Genomic DNA, 15134 nt, shown 5'->3' on the forward strand with positions numbered 1-15134 from the left:
CTTTCCCCGCTTGGTGTTCCTCAACAACAGTAAAAGTCTAGGGATTGAGAGCTTCCTATATTCCGAATGTCTGTCCAAAAAAAAAAGTCTCGTTACATTAGGGTCAAAACGCACCCCCCTTGAAAAAAAGCTGGTGACGCCCCTGTTAAATGTAGATCAGTGTACATCTTGAGAGTGGTAGACGACAGTTTCACGTGATTGGTAAAAAAGAAACAAAAATGACATGTTTATGCATTCCTTCAACAAGCAGATTTCATTGGGATGGATAAATTGTTTCACCGAGCAAGACTTTGGTACCCCAGCTGGAAAGAACACAGTGTCCCACAGTGTGAAACACAACTTGAAACATGATGCGAAACACACACATGACAGTCGAGACAGTGTGAACACATTGCAAACACAGTGTGAAATCTTTTCACATTGTTAAATGTAATTCTGTGACAATGACTATGCCGTCTGTTTGTTTGTTGTTGTTTTTTTACGAAGAGGAGAGTCAATGTGCAGACGATCCGCGAGAATTTTTATGAAGGCAAATTGATGTATTAAAAGTCAAAAGCATTTTCATTGTCAACGATCATAATGTGTATTTTCAGGTTATATACCTGGCTGCATGGCACCAAGTTGGTAGCTGTTTGGATGAAATTATCGGGCAAGTCATAGCTGCATTTCATACTGAAGCTCGAAAGACGTGGCAGTGAATACACCCATTTGGCCAAGTCTTCTCCCATGATGTCTATTGAATGCCCCAGGTCCAACTCTAACTGCTGCATCTTTAGAAATAAGAATCAGACAAAAAGTAAATTCATAGAAATAAGAGTGAACACTGGATAGGACATTCGCAGTATACATTACAACATCATAAATGATAAGCCCGGGTTCAGATTTAGATAAATTTGTGCTTTAATCACGCGTGTGGACAGAGTAGCAAGCAAAGAACACGTTAAAAAGTAGAGCTGGCCCCATTGGGTACAAGGAGACATCTTATTTCCATGATATTTTCATGATAGAGCCCAATCGAATAGCAGATTTCACTTTGCCACCATAATCACTGCAAATTGCCAACAGAGCATACACTGTATTATGAATTAACTTGTTTTGTCAGGTAAAATCAAGTTGCGATCATCGGATCTTTTGCGATAAATGTATTTACCGATAGTCTCAGGGGAATTTCTCCTGGCAATCAGTTTTTTTTACAGTGCGTGAAAGTATATTGCGTAATCACGAATATAATCCATTTCTTATCTTGGAATTTGAAGAAGAGATGGTATAATAACATCTTATCCATCATCCTAACGACAATGTTTAAATGAGTAAGTTCAGCTACTTCGATTGATTATACTAACAAAATGTAGCATAACAAGGTCACAAAAGAGTTACGATGTAAGAAATGAGGTTGCCAATAAAGGATGATTCAGGTGAAAGAATCTACCAACGATTTCCACAATAGTTTTAAAACCATCACCACTATCATTACTTGGCTGCTTAGAACGTTTGACAGTTTTTCGTCTATGTATAATCATGAAGTGTAACTGACATTACCAAAACATGACGGACTGAAAGAAACTTGGATAAGATGCAAATTACAAGAGAGTCTATCCAAAAAGTTATATTTGAAAACTGAAGGAAAAGGAGATGCCACCACCACGTTTAACATTGGTTTGCACATCTCACAGGTTAACGACCTCGTATGCCCTGCTACAAATTCGAACTAATTTGTCAACGCCTGGCGTGACTTATTTTTTTTTCCTCCGACGATCACGTGCACTTTTACAATTATGTCCCTCAACTTTCTATATAACAGTATTCTTCTATCGAATTGGTATATTTCTATTCAAAGTCAGAAATATTTAACATGAATAAATGTTTCTTTAAAGTCGGTTTTTCTGCTATGCTGAATGTGACTCAAGATTTCTTTTTGCCTGTATGTACATTTTTCGAATATGATATTCAGAGCTGTCATTTATAAATTGATTAACTGAACGTTGATTACGCCCCAGCATTCTACATTCTACGAAGTGCTCATACATTAAGATTATGATAGGGAACCACAGTCCTATATCAAGATGAGTCTTACTTGACTGGTTGTGTAATTTGTTTGTCAACGAAATTGTTTTCTGTCAACAGGCAAATAGTAGATCAGGATAGATAGAGTTGTAGGAATTCAAAAACAATCTATATAATTATTCACAAACAAATGCGATTTGTGCGTGAGAAATAATACCTGAGATATTTGCGCCATGGCGGTGGCTGTTGAGAGGAAATCATCGGGAAAGTTTCCGTAGCCCAAACTTAGGCGCCAAAGTCTAGGCATAGTATGCACCCACTGGGCCATGGGTCTTCCAATCAAGTCGTGCCGTGAATTTCTATGTGAAAATAACGTCAGATCTTCAATCTGAAAAAAAAAGGCAACAACAAATGAAGAACTGAACTTATAAAATCAACAAAAATTGCAGTCAATGAATATGCAGCAGCAATGACATAATGTTTGTTGTCTGATGACATATTATCAATGTAAATGCTCAAAGAGGGAACTTGTGATCATAGCGTGTACATTTTAGACTCAATTTGAGTCTAAAACAGACTTAAACGTCTTCTCGCATTGACACCAGATGAAACCAACCCTCCCTCTCCCTCTCTTTCCTTATCATAAACGGAATCCTAAGACACATGCCCGAGTAATTTTCTCGGGACTCGTCTTCAAAGGGTAAAAAAAATGAAGTGTATTTAATGGTTACGCATTGAATATCAATAGATCTTTGAGATAAAACAACGTTTCTCAATTATTGTTTTATCGTGCTGCTTATTCAGAAATAAGCAAGCTTTTATAATACGGTTAGAGTCTTGATATTACTTGTTGTCTTGTAAAATATCTCTTCTACATTCTTCCAAAGCGTAGAAGTACCCCTAGACTCTTCATCAAAGCTATATATATACAATCTTCGGAACGAAATAAAAGGTGTCCTTTTTTTTTTTTAGTTTGATATTGCATTATAACAATCATGTACGGATTTTCCTTGATTCAATGCACAGACAGATCTATAACCGTATTGTCGTACACGTGCTAAGATTCTCAAATGTTTTGAACAATAGCACATGGCCATGAGTGCGATGATATAAGATTTCGCACGAGGTGAAAGATAGGGGCGCTCTATTCAACGAGGCGAAGCCGAGTTAAAGGGGATGGCTTGTAAGTGATCATTTGGAATCAGTGGGAATGCTGGGGGGGGGGGGGGGGTGGTTGTTCCAATTCTTGTGGGATTCATTTAAGAGCACATTATAAATCTGTATATTGTTGTGTGAAAATTATTTGCTTCAGAACGGTCTCATATTCAAGTAATGTGCAGTTTAATGCCCCGTCACTGTACAGGCATGCTAGCCTTGAACCATTAAACTGCATATCACTTGAATATGAGACCATTCTGAAGCAAATAATTTTCACACATAACAACAATGAATATATAATGTACTCTTAAAAGAATCCCACAAGAATTGGAACAATCATCCCCGAGCATTCCCACTAATGTCCACTGATCAGTTACTAGCCATCCCCTTTTAATAGCGTGCCTCATCTTTCACCTAGGGCGAAATCTTGTTCCATGGCACGAGGAAAGACTGTACACTGTTTGTTTCATACAACACCTCGAACGTCAATACATGTGGTCCACACACATGTTTGAATTTAGCACAGAAATTGCAACCATTTTCATAAATGGTGTGCACGTGCAGTCATACAGCCAGCCGTTGGCTGCGTTATTTCAACTTTAGCTATTGAAATTAACAGTGATGAGGAAACTTACTCGGCTTAATTGCTCTATTTAAGTCGTTCGTAAAGTCATGCGTAACTTTACGAATAACTTCATGAAACGGGGCCCAGTAGCAATTAAGATGTCGGTTACTCTCACATGAAATTATTGCCACAATACTATCGCAGTTTAACGTGTGTCTTATGATTGCAGTAACAGAAGTTTCTTGTCTATCCTTTCGTATTACAGACTTGAAGGATTTGAATGAAACCATTCCTACCATTTGATGATCGTAGACTGAGGGTGATACACTGGGGAACATTTTCTTTCCCACAGGTCCGGACATTCCTCCGTGACTTCTATGGGGTTTGTTCTCCGTACCAAAAAAGAGAAATGTCTCTTTGGAGACAAGAAGAGAGAATCAGTATGATCTTACGTGCTCTCGTGTAGTCAAAGTAAACACACCTGACAGGATTGCGCCATGACGGCGGCTGTTGAGAAGAAATTATGCGGCAAGTCGTAGCAATTATACTTCACAGTGAAGCTCGAAAGACGTGGCATTGTACACAACCACTTGGCTAAGTCCCCTCCCATTTCGGATGAATTTTGAGAATCGTCTTCAATGTGCCCAGACATCAATATGAGATCTTGGATCTGGAGCAAAATAAAGAAACCAACCACCATATTGAAAAAAAAAACAACAACAAACAAATATTGCAGAATATGGAAAGATTTAGAATGTGCGTGCGAGTGCTTGAGAGTGCACAGGGGCAGATAGGCTGGGATTTGGAATGATAAAATTGGTTTGCTGGAAGAGGGAATGACTTACGATGTTGCTACTATCGGGAGACCAACATAAGTCATATAAATTATTCGGGCTTAATTCGTATTTGAAGTATACTGTGATAAAATATGCTTCTTTAAGTTTGCTTTGAATGAAAACAAGGAGGCACACTGTTTCAACTCTTCAGGAAGAGTGTTCCATGTATCCGGACCGTGATGTCTAATCGACTTTTGAGCAAGTAAAAGCTTTGGATTACTTAAATGAAAATCATGGGAACGACGGGTAGGGTATGAGTGAATATGATCATTAGTAACTAGGGCATTATGGAAAAATGGTAATAAATTTCGAATGTGTTTGTACATAAATATAGCAGTTAAATATGAATGTATATCATGGGCCTTTAGGGTTTTTAGGCGATAAAATATGGGATCAGTGTGAGCCAAAAAATTTGAGTGTTTGCTGTCAATATGTAGAGTATAAATGCAAAATCCCTGAACATGCCTTGAAACAGGTACAAACATTCATAAACACATAAATTAGATCATAGAATTTCTCAGATTGAGTTGTCATAAAATGTAAGTACACACTTCCTCTCTCTCTTCGTGACAGTATTCTACAAGAGAAGTAAGTGTTGATTTCGACGCGTGAAACAAGAATCGGTCATGTCGGTAAATCAAAGAGCAATGAAAAAACACAAAATATGATTTGAACGAATTCAGCAATGTTAGCAGAACACATGAGTTAAAGGGATCGTACAGTTTTGGTTGAGACCTAATTTCAGGTTTCTAACATTTTTTGGTGAGATAATGAGAAACCTCTTACGAAATATGAAAGAGCATGTGATTCCATGTGGAATTCAACATTTATTTGACGAAAATTGGTTTTGAAATGGCTGAGATATCCAAAACAAAGCGATTCTAATAAGTGTGGGACCCACACTTTTTTACGATCGCTTTGTTTTACCTTGTTTTTGGATGTTTCAGTCATGCCAAACCCGATTTTCATCAAATAAACTATGAATTCCTCTTAAAATGGTATGCTCTGTACTATTTCATACGTGTTTTTCTTGGTATCTAGCAAAAAGTTAAAAGCTCAATTCTCATCTCCACCAATACTGTACTATCCCTTTAAGTTTGAGGAACATCAGACAATATACTAAAAAATTAAACATTTTTTTTTTTTTTAGAACGTCGGTGCAGCCATCGCTACCATTGTACCTGAGAAGGCTACCACAGTTCGCGAGGTCCCGTTACAGATTGTATACGTGTAATGTATGTATGTACGAACAATAAGATAAAAACGAAGTGAATTATTAAACCAAAATTTGATTTCTAATGAAAAGTACAAAATCCCTTACACGTGCAATTATTAATGACAATATTATTTTTCTGCTTCAGAAAGAGGTAAACCAAGCGCTTTTGCATTATGATAGAAAAGTAAACCATGTTAAAATTTCTTTATAGGCCTATTTTCTTTATACAGTTTTCCATACCCGACGTCACAAAGAGTTGTAGGCCGTATTCGTCTTATCAAGTTGAACCAACACTCCGGCAACATATGGAGATGTATTAGATTAGGTGATTTCAAGGTCGGTGCTAGTGCAAGCGGACTTCGCAGTGCTGTGATTCCACCACCTATAGTGTTGGGGATCGAATGTGATCGGTATCGCTTCGTTAATCTGACCGTCGGTGTTGGAGCTCGATTTAAGGCAGTTGGATCGATGGGAGATATAGCACTAGCACTATCACTAGCACCGAACTTGAAATCACCCACTGTATATTGACTGCTTCTTCTTTCTCTCTCGCTGACATGATTCAGGTATTTGGATTTCATTCTCGTTTAAGGGGTACATCATCTAGATTCAAATTTGGCATGCTCGAAACAGGGAAAAGCCAACATTCCCTTAAGATTTTTACCACCTATAATAACTGGAAAATAATATTTGATAATGGCGGTCATCTTTGGTTGACAGTTTGTCGGCCATGTTGAATATCTCAAAATTTCAAAGATGCAAGAGTTGCATCACACCCAGATTCGGATTCAGTACCTTCGACATATCAAAGGTAAAGCTATCGTTTCTTTTAAAATTCCATCACTGATAAAGAATGTATATAGGTCTGATGATAGGAATCTTTTTATCGACCATTTTTGCGGCAAAATTGAAAGAAAATTGTCGGTCTTCTTTATAACGGGAGCAGCCTTTTAACAGTGTTTTGAAATCGTGAAATACTAGCTAATTCGCATCTATGTCAGTTGGGGTCAGTGGACGCACGTTATTTCCCGAAAGTTGTTGATAGGTAAAGACCAGCCTTTTGTCAAGGCCCTCTCGCTTTAATGGGCGAGCGAAGCGAGCCCAGCCGAGCGCGACATCACAATCCCACTCAGCTGGGCTCTCGTCACTATACAGCGAGAGGGCCTTGACAAAAGGCTAGGTAAAGACGGACATGACATTGAATGGCGGAGGAGGAGAGGAACGAGCACGCAGCAAACAGCGAGAAGCCGCCCCAGCATCTTTCCAGTCGTTACACTTCGGCTGAACTAACTACTACTAAAGAGACCCATTCCAAAATATGAAAGCTGCACAACCCACACCGGACACCGATTACAGCCCTAGGAAAAAAAAAAACCGAACTTGGTGAATCAGGCATTGTCCTCCAGGACTGCATTGCCAACAAACGAAAGAACTAGCCACCCCCCCCCCCCCCCAAAAAAAAAAAAAAAAAAAATATTGATTTTAATATAAGATATATTTCATTGCTGAAAAATGTTGAAATGTGTATATGAAATATTGTAGTAACACTTCGGCTTTCGCCTGTTATCTACACCACGTCATGTCATCGTTTATGACAAGGACTTACCTGACAGTTTGAACCCTCTTCGGTGAGAATCGTGAAGAAGTCCTCGTGAAAATGCGGGTAATTTAGCGTTACTTTTTGCAGCACACAGCTGGAATATATAGCCTTCGCCAATTCACGGGAAATAGTTTGTCCACAGTTTCTTCCGTCAAGACATAATGATGGCTAAAGGGAGCAAGCATTTATTGATAGTAGTAAAAATAACAGTCCGCTGAAGAATGACGTGGGCAAAATGTAGTTATTTTCGAGGTGATTAAAATATAGGAAACAGAGTTTTATATTGTAAATCTTTATTACAGTTCGACATTAAATGCCTGAAGTGTGAAAGGGAGAGTGCCGTGCTCTTTTTGTTGCATGTATAGACCTATATAGCCAGAGCATAACTGGGGCAAAATACATGACCACATCAGCATTCATAGGTAACTATGCAGTATACACGCAGCATGAAACCGCTCTTCGATACGCGTCGTCTTCGGTATGTTCACGCGATCAAACGTGAATAGTAAGGGTCTACTTCCAGTAGCAGATTGAAATCTGGTTCTCTTCACCGATCAGTCTGATTCTAATCGAGCTTAAAACAGCTGCACTATACCCTTTCCATTCACACCTTAAAAAAAAATTGATTGCAATACAGATATTTTCTGACTCAATCCAAAATTGTTTAAATGTTAACAAAGTCTCTGCGATGGATTTGGACTCTTCGCACCGCAGTATTCCTTGTGAGCACTTCATACCGGTTGCAGTTGTTCGTGGATCATCGTCAAAATTTGCATGACGGTGCATTATGGTAAAAGGAAAAAGCCTATCTTTTTTATGGTGGCGCCCTCGCTTGTTCCATCTTTATACACAAAAAGGTAATTTTTGTAAGGGTGTGCGCAACGCTGGCCGTGTTTTTCAACAAATATTTTCCATCCAAAATTCGGTATGTCAATGTATCATTCATTCATTCATTCATTCATTTATTTTTCATTTCCAACAAAAACATATAAATATATTACAAAAATTGAATACAGTGCATAAATTTCATCATACAAAGTAAAGGATAAATTTACAGAAAACTTGTAGGTATAGGAAAATGTTGGAAATGGGGAGGAATGCTAAAAAGCTGAGCTTGTAGGCTGCATTCCCCCCACACGTAATACAAGAAATTATATGATCGATAGACTGATAAGCATTGAAAATGGATGAAACAAAGAAACTAAGACAAAAAGACCTATAACCTAACTTATCCGAAACAAAAACCCTGAACAAATCCCTACACTAAGTCGCTGTCATGCCGGAAAAGAGAGGAGAGAAACAAAATAGTATGTGTGTGTGTGTGTGTGTGTGTGTGTGTGTGTGTGTGAGTGTGTGTGTGAGTGTGTGTGTGTGTCATAGTCTAATCTAGACACCTATACTGAAGTTGATGCTCCCTCCTCCCCCCCCCCCCCCTTCCACCATTTACAGGATCAAAGGTCACCCTGATCAAGTCAAAATGTGCAAAAATGCAGCTGCTTAAAGAGTGATTGGATTTTATTCAGACTTGCTAAGGAAGGGTATGGGTGGCCATTCTACATGAAGGACACAACAGTTTGTGGTGAAGGCGCCCTCAGTGTTCCGACTTGGATGCCATGTCACGTTTCGTGCATGCCATATCACGTTTCTTGTATGCGCTCTACAATAGCCACATTTCTTGTCGGATATCATTCAAATTAGCTATTTTGATTGACGGGGATTATTTTAAGCAACAAAAGTTTCATTGAGAGCGCCCTCATTCTTCCGACTGTTGGGGATGCCACCTAGAAAATAAAAGGTTATTTTTATGCGATAACTTGATGATTAACGGATGTAATTCAGACTTGCTAAGGAGGTGTATGGGAGGTCATTCTGTATATTGACACAACTGTTTGTGGTGATGGTGCCCTCAGTGCTCCAATTAGGATTGTAACATTTGTTAAATGTGCTCTATCAGCCACATTTCTAACAACTTTTTACGGATGTTTATGAGGGAGCGGGTATTCTAAATAACACAAGTTTTCATTGACAGCAGCTTCGTAGTTCCGGCTTTTATATGCTGCCATATCATTTCTATTGTATGTGCTGTACCAGCGTCATTTCTCGTCGGATTTCATTGTATCCCGCGAACAGCCCCAGGTGCCGGATTATACATTTTGGCCTAAAAATTCATCGGGGAAAACACGTACTCGAGCGAATGCTCTGGTAAAATTTATGAAATTAGTTGAGAGCAGTGAAGATAAAAAGATGAACTTTGACAAGAATTTGTATCTCCAACAATACCGGTTCCACGCCAGGTTTTAAGCGAATGTGAATAATGATGGAGGTTGAGAATTTTGCGCTCACTGTCACGCGGGGAAGTATAATAGACACACACACAGCCCAAAATAACGTCGACATTCTACATAATCTTTCTGTCGCTTTTCAAATCGACATCAAAGCTGTATCACTTACCACTTGATTGCAGTGTACCATAAACGCAATTCCTGCCTTTGTATGTTCTGACTTATGCGGTGACACTTTGTATTCTTTCCATCGCTCCCCCACTGCTCTGGCAGCCTCCTCAGAATGGCATTCGAACGCAACGTCAGTGCAGAAATCCTGGTCTGCACACTCTATCAGGCTGCCAATTATATCAAGACTGAGCTCATTCCCTAAAGATGAGGCGAGGTAGAATAGGTAACGGAACTCTTTGTGTCGACTGAGAAGTGTGCTTTTCAGGTCGTCGTACTTGGTGCGGTCATTAGCGAATAAATAGTCAATGTATTTCCCCGCAGCATATTCTTGAAACAATTTGTGGGGGAACGAAACCGTTGACACAAAGAAGGATGGAATGTTGACGTCTCTTTCCATTGTTAAAACTCCGACTCTCCAGGATGTTTCCATTGCATCACGACAATCTCTGAAATGTTCTTCACGAAATGAGTGTTTCCTGTCCAGTAAGCCGTTCAGCGCTATCTCACTTATGTCTTCAATTGCCTTTCCAACTTTACTCTTCAAATGTTCAATAGCATTCTGGTCCTCTAGATCTTCACATTCTTTTAAAACGTAATGTTCTTTTAGAAAAGAGATAATTTCCTCAAAAACCTGGCGGTTAGTTTGCACTTTTTGCGTTTCTATTTGTCTTTCTTGATGTATATTATTATTCCACATTAGGCAAAACATAGCGCAATAGATCGGAAACGGGGCCATGTTCTTCCGGATTACATAGTTTTCTTCCATGAAAGTAATCAAGCTTTCTGAAAGAGCATCCTTCTTTGGAAAGTACCTCTTGATATGCGTTGATAGATTCTCCCTGTTATATCCTTCCACGCTAAAAAAAGTGTAATTTTCGCTAAAACGGTAGATTCTCCACAATTCATCTTCTTCCCATGGTCGTGTGGTTACGATTACCTTGCAAGACTTATATTGCTCTAATTCTAAAATGCGAATGACCTCACTGCTGTTGTTTTCACACAATTTTCCGTTGTACTCATCGAAACCGTCAAACACAAGGAGAACTTTATTTTGTCTTGTTGAGATGAAGTTGTCAATCTGGTCTGTTGTTGTTGTATTTGAATCAGAGAGATATCTTTTTACAATGCCACTAATACTCTTGCCGTCAGTGACATCTCGAAGAGGAATTACGATCACCATGTCCAGATCCTGGAGAATCCTACCCTGGCACCAGTCCCAGGCAATCTTGGCACAAAGAGTTGTTTTGCCGATACCTCTCTCACCCTCGACAAGAATGCGCTTTGAAACACTGGTCAAAAGTTCACCGTATGTTGTTGGTGTCTTACGTCCGCTTTGCACGTCTGTTTGACTCAAATTAATGTCAATTTTATCCAAATCAACAAGTTCCATAAAGCTGAATGGATCCACTGTGACCTTGCACTTTGACGTACCGTAATGCGCCTTCAGGTCTTCTTGACATTGCTGTACTTGTTTCTCTGTTAGCCAAACTGAGCCAGGTGGTGACCCTACTTGGAATTGGAGAGAAACGGAAAAACAGAAAGTTGTATTATATTAATTAAATATAATGTGTAATATGGAGAAATAGAGAGAGAGAGAGAGAGAGAGAGGAGAAAGAGAGAGAGAGAGAGAGAGAGAGAGAGAATAGGATATTAACCTATTTTCCTATACTTCCATTACGTCCATTGATTGTGGTTTTATATGATCATTATTCTCTGAAAAAAAATAGCGTAACTCAGTTTTTGCTTTCGCTTTCAAAAGAGCAGATTGACTTGTATCCGCTGCTGACACTTCATTTTCTCAAAGGATCGGTTTCATTTTTTTTTTGTACCGACAGTACAGCTCATTTCATGATCCTCGTGGGAAATTTCAGGAGTTCGTTATCGTACAGAAGAAAATAATTGTTACAGCGTAACTGATCACTGATGGCGGCAAACATTTACCACATGCTCGAGAACTAAGACCCCGTTTACAGTGCGAGGCTCGGCCGCGGCTCGGTCGCGGCTCGGCCCAGCCCCGCTTCAGTGTAAACGCGCAAATGGCAAAATGCGGGGCCAAAATTGGCTTCGCAAAGGGTCTGAAAACCAGACTATACCAAATTGCATTTGTTTACAAGCAGAGCGCTCCTACGACAAAATATTGAAAGGTTTGAGTTAAAAGCGCGGCCGAGCCCGGCAGTGTAAACGGACAAAATTGCGGGGCCGAATTGAGGCTGGGCTCGGCCGCGGCTCGGCCCAGCCCCGCACTGTAAACGGGGTCTAAGACGTTTATATGGTACAGTGTTCACAACCAATATGAATTTCACGGGGCCATCAAGAAATAGATAATTACTGTCTAAAGCAATAATTTAAGATGACACTTGGGAGGGAAATGCAATCACCACAAAAATGAGGATTTCGTGTATATTCTGTGATATATTAATGCCATAAAATGCTAAAACTTCAATACCTTCTGATTGTCTTACATTCCAAGATAGGTAAGAAATGTATAAGACATACCTTCCACTTATTGATAATTATATCATTATCATACGCGAATCCCAAGAAACCATTAAGAAATTAGCAAGTACAAAACTTTAGGAGAATCTGAAGTCCCCCTTAAGATGACCCATCCGATCCCCCATGAACAAACTTGAAACTACAGTCACCAATGTACCATCTCGTGGCATTACTTTAATTCTAATTCTAGATCTGGTTCTGGAGAGGAAGGTTTTGAAGATTCCCTGATATGAGACTCCTGTGGTCTCCAGGAGGGTGTCTAAGGAGGGGGAGAAGGAGGCATTGCGCCCATTTGAGCAAATTAAGATCCTTTCTCCTGTCTGATGTTATTTGCCAAATATGGTGAAATCTGTCAAGGTGCTTTGCAGGAGAAGTTGAAAATATACAAATTATAATGCCCAACGTAGACGGAGGCCCGGACGATGATCCATCTTCAATGGCTCACTCGAGCGTGTGAGTCAGGCACAGTAAAAATGGTTATTCAAATATTTCATAGCAGGAATATGATTCACATCTATTGCATTCCTTGTCATACCCATTAATTCTTCTTCATTATCTTCCTCATGAAGTTGATTTGGTTCGTGTGGTCTCCGCCAGCATGGAATCCAGCCACATCCTGTGAAACAAATCAAGGACATTGACGACACAATAATATTGATGGTCGTTTTCCAATGAGGTCTTTATTACCGCATTTGGAAGTTATTCAAATATCACTTTGATTTTGATCATTACATTTTTATCTTCTTAATTTCAATGTAACGTAATTACATCTTGAATGACTTGCATTTCGTTTAAATTTGCGTCACAAAACTTTATGATTAACTGTCCTATTAGTACAATCAATATCTTAAAATTACGATTATTTGAAGGGTATTGTGAAACAGCCATTCTTTATAACTCACTTGTTTTGTTTAATAGTTTTTTATATAATTAATGGCATCCAAACAATGAATAAAATATCCAACAATTACAAGAAAATCTAAACCTTTTCTTGGTAGGTAGTCCGGATGGTACTTCTGCAGAAACTTTCCAACAAGGAAAAATAGAACGACCAGGGCAACGGTTAATCCAATTATTCCACTGATGAGTCCAACATTATCACGCTTCCCTGAAATATGATGCAGACAGTTTGGTTGAAATTGGTTATTTGCTCGTTAGTTTAGCAAACCAGCAAAAATGTAGAAATACACCCCTCAATTATAACGCTGGCGTGTTTTCCCTCTGTAAGAAGGAAATGGTTAAATATGACTCTAGGTAGAACTGTTCAACATAATTAATGCTGATAACTCAAGTTGCTAAGAGAAAACGCTGTAAACAGTCGAAATGTTCATTTGGCAAAGTAATCGAAATATTTTTTTTTTTTGGAGGAACGTGTTTTAATGCTTAACAGAACACATTGTGTGGTAACGATAGTTTACTCATAAGTACTCGACAAAATTAAAATTTTTCGTGACAAATCTTAAGGAAAGTAGGTTAAATATTGCTTTTTTTTTTGATCCGTTATCATTCAGAAAAAAAAAAACATATTGGCAAGTTTCACATACCTGGTATAGGCAGAACGGTGATTTTAACTGTTGACACTTCATTCATCATTGACTCACCGACGGCGTGGCATTGAAAAGTTTGCTCTGTCCCATTCAGGCCTAAAGCCGAAACAGTGATCGTCTCAAACCTCTCATATGAGTCGTCAGGTAGTGTTATCTGATGAGAGCTGAAGGAATTCAGTTTCTTTCCCGACTCCTCTTGCCACAGCATTGAAATGTTAGGCTTGAATCCACTCACGACACAGGTAAGGTTGAAGGTAGGGGTGTCGGAGGTAGCTTGGTATGTACACCGGCTTTGATGGGATTGACTCGTAGTGACACATTCCTCGATTTCATGCTTCGATGCGATCGCTTGTGAATTAAAAAAACATCTTTTGTTTAAAAGATTACATACTTTGCATTAGAATTCAAATTTTACCCAGGAATTACTCAGACAGCAATTAAGTGCCTACGGTATCTTGTGCTTTGTCAAGTATGTTGAAATTGAGGCTAGATGACGAAATATTCCCAAGAGGTGAACGGCTCTATAAGCGTGTAAGAGTAGAAGGTTATAGTCGTTCGTAATTCCAAAGGTTTGTTCGATATAACGAAATAATGGAATAGCGAACCTTATTTCATGTTCAAATTAAGTGACCTTCGGAACATTGAACATCACCCAATAATATGAAGAAGTATTTTCAGTACAGATATACGATTCCATGTCTCATGTCTCGATTTTCACAGTCACTCAGTTTGTTGTCGGTATTCATGCAAAATGTCAAGTCTACCACAGTTATACTTGCATCTTCTGAAAAGCGCTCGACTTAACTGGGTTCACCGTCATGGATTCCTTATACATTTCGTGCTACCAGTACATTTTGTTTCGTTTCACCTTGTGGTCATAAGGTTTCTGTGAACGCTTTATATCTTCCAAACATTGTCGAAATAAATTGCATTGTTATATCATCTCGATTTCACCAATCCTGTGTATATGATATAGATGATATATGATATAGGTGCTCCATTTGCAAAATTTTACAAAACCCTGAAACTTTCACAGTAAAACCCATCAAGTCTTCAAGATATTGATAATATGTGATGTAAATGATAGTGTTATGATAACCGTTATCCTATAACAGAACAAATAAATCATCATCCTTTGTTGGCAGAATGGAAAAAGAAAATGTTTATATCTGAAATGCCAATGTTTCAAGACATCTGGAACTCTCTGTAACGTTGAAACTTTAAACTCCAAAACACCGTGAAATCGTGCCAGAAAGCTG

The 15134-nt window shown here is 38.9% G+C and overlaps 1 long non-coding RNA gene across 1 annotated transcript; it reads right to left on the bottom strand.

The window, feature by feature from the left end:
• Nucleotides 1-11327: 11327 nt before the first annotated feature.
• LOC139715592 (uncharacterized) lies at nucleotides 11328-13333 on the bottom strand. The gene is made up of 3 exons (XR_011709840.1): nucleotides 13314-13333; nucleotides 12864-12944; nucleotides 11328-11338 (listed from the first exon to the last, which is right to left on the bottom strand). It is a non-coding gene; the product is annotated as an uncharacterized lncRNA (long non-coding RNA).
• Between the last annotated feature and the right edge of the window lie 1801 nt (nucleotides 13334-15134).

Source organism: Diadema antillarum, unplaced genomic scaffold, assembly GCF_040938485.1.
Source record: "Diadema antillarum isolate AM-2024a unplaced genomic scaffold, OU_Dant_1.0 scf00000051, whole genome shotgun sequence".
Taxonomy (NCBI): Eukaryota; Metazoa; Echinodermata; class Echinoidea; order Diadematoida; family Diadematidae; genus Diadema; species Diadema antillarum.